The following is a 2,585-nucleotide window of genomic DNA, read 5'->3' as shown; positions in this document are numbered from 1 at the left end:
GACCACCAGGGAACTCCCAAGAGAAGGATTTTTTAAGTAACTTGTGGCAGATCTATGAATGGGGGACATTCTGGAGTACTGAAAAATGGTTATACAAAAATAACCATATCTTTTGGGCATCTGCATAATACAACTGTATTGTTTCGCCCACCCCACCCCAATTCATTCTCCAGCCTCCTCTGCCTGCCCTGTGTTTCCCAGAAATCAGTAGTATGGCCCACATCACCCATGGGCTCCCTTGCCCTCGGGCTTCTGAATGGGTGTAGCCAATGGGAAGGACCAGCAGGAGATCAGAAGGCAGGGGGAGAGAGAGGTAGGGCATTTCTTTCAAACTCCCTCCTTCAATATCATGTCCCTGCTGGCGGCTACACACCTCCACAACTACAGCCTCTGTCTAGATGCCTTCCCCAGCTCCTGCCCTCGCTGGGCTTCGGTCACACTAGTTCCTTACCCTGCTTCTCCCTGCCTTTACTGTGGTAATGGCTTCCCTCTGTTGCTAATCTCTCAGTGCCTCTACCTCCCTTCTCTGATCCCCTAAACCTGCCCACGCTCTGAGAACAGTCCCTTCTTTAAGGCCCCTTGAGCATCTGAACTGGATTCAGTTTTCTTCCGGGGCCCTGACTGTTGCAGCCCCTCGCCCACCTTCCCCTGTGACAAGCAAGTGACCTTCCTGGATTCAGTGCTGCAGAGACTCTGCCCTCCAGAGGGGATGGGAGCCAGGCTGGGAGTGTAGCCAGCATTAATTTCAATTTGGCACCAGGAGCGGTGCCAAATGTTTCCGTCTTTTTGAAAAAGCAAATAACTGGGCTCTCCCCCTCCCCATATGTGCTATCATCCTCTCCCTACCATGGTCTCACCCCTGTGGGTGAGGCAATGAGCAGGTAGAGCACACTGAACTAGGAGAGAGAGGGAGAGGGAAAGAGAAGACTCTGGATGCCATTATATTACCCTGGTGCCCCAAGCAGTAGTACACACCCACCGTGCCACTCAACTGCTCTAAGGAAAGATAGTCTCTGTCTGGCCACCTCTTCAAGGGGAAACTGATGCTTCACTGTGGCAGACCCTGCCATTTGCCTCCCAAATATCTACTCTCTCCTTCCTTCCTTTTCTTACTTTTATTGCGGATACAGCTCCCCTTGAATTGGAGCTGGCCTTGTGACTTGCTTTGACCCATAGAATGCTGCAGAAGTGATGCTATGCCACTTCCAGGCATAGGGCTTAAGAAGGCCTGTTAGCCTCCACTTTTGCCCTGGAAGCCAGCCACCGTGAAAGACACTTCATTACTCAGAGACCACCATGCTGTGAGGAACCCCAAGTAGCCACATAAAGAGGCCACGTGGAAGAGCACCAAGGCCCTAGACATGTGAGTGAAGCTTTCTTGGATCTTCCATCCTGGCTCAGCTGCCAGCTGAATGCATTTCAGTGGATGGCCCCAACCAAGACCATGTGGGACAGAAAAACCCCCCAGCTGTACTCATGTCAACCCACAGAAGTGTAAGAAATAATAACTTGTTGTTTTAAGCCACTAAGTTTTGGCATGGTTGGTTACACAGCAATAGATAACTGAAATACCTTTCCATCTCATTGGGACCATGTTCTGTGGGGCTTTGATGCCTGGAGCTGAATCAGCTTCTTGGGATTATATGGAGCCACGTCACCAACATGCTGAACAGAAAAAAGGCAAAAGAGAGAAAAGGTCTGGGTCCTGGATGATACTGTTGAGTTGACAGACTAAAGCTGGAAGCTTCCTCCTCAAGACTTTTTGTTATGTCAGAATTAAACATCTTATTTCTTAAGCCTCTATTAATCAGTTCTTTTGTTACTGGCTGCTGAACTCACGCCAACTGAAATAATAGATTGGTTTCAAATATTGAGCAATATGATACTTGTAAGGCTCTGTAGTAAGCATATCTTTTTATTCTGATGCCTTGACATCTCGGGGCCTTGCTGACACTAGAAAGGACTGCCCCTCTCAAGATTAGCTAATTCCTAGAGAGAGCAAACAACTCCCCTGGGAGTGTGCCTTTCCCCTGCAAACCAACCAATCCAAAGCCCACACCCCAACCATCTACTTTATCAAGCTCTTAGCTCCAGGCCAATATCCCCTTGCCCTAATCGCCCCAGGGCCAGGTACCAGACAACTGGGGAAGGAACCTGCACCCTAGAGCCTGTTATAAGTAATCAAATGAGCCAATTCTAAACCTTCTCAGCCTGCTTACTCTGCCTTGCACGTTTCTTCCTGCAGAAACTACAGTAAAACCTCCTGCCCACGTTTTCCCCTCACTCCCTCTGCCTCCTGACTGACCCTGGTTCTTCCCCATGTACCTTTCCCTACACTGTGAAATAATAGAAAATATATATATTGGTCTCTGCCCCTGGTTCCTGGCACAGAGTTCCTAAAACCCTTGGAAATTCCTAAGTGATAAGAGCATTAAGAACATCTTTTGCCCTAATATTTGTTTGATCTCGATCCCAGTTCCTGACACAGATTTCCTAAATTCTTTGGAATTTCCTGGGTGAGAGGTGTGTCTTTTGTTCAAATGAGGTGGTTTGTGGTGGGCTTTTTTGGTGATTTGTTTTGGGCT

Source organism: Neophocaena asiaeorientalis, unplaced genomic scaffold, assembly GCF_003031525.2.
Source record: "Neophocaena asiaeorientalis asiaeorientalis breed wild unplaced genomic scaffold, Neophocaena_asiaeorientalis_V1.1 scaffold77, whole genome shotgun sequence".
NCBI lineage: Eukaryota > Metazoa > Chordata > Mammalia > Artiodactyla > Phocoenidae > Neophocaena > Neophocaena asiaeorientalis.
The sequence above is the reverse complement of the archived record's forward strand: the minus strand, read 5'-3'. Positions refer to the sequence as shown.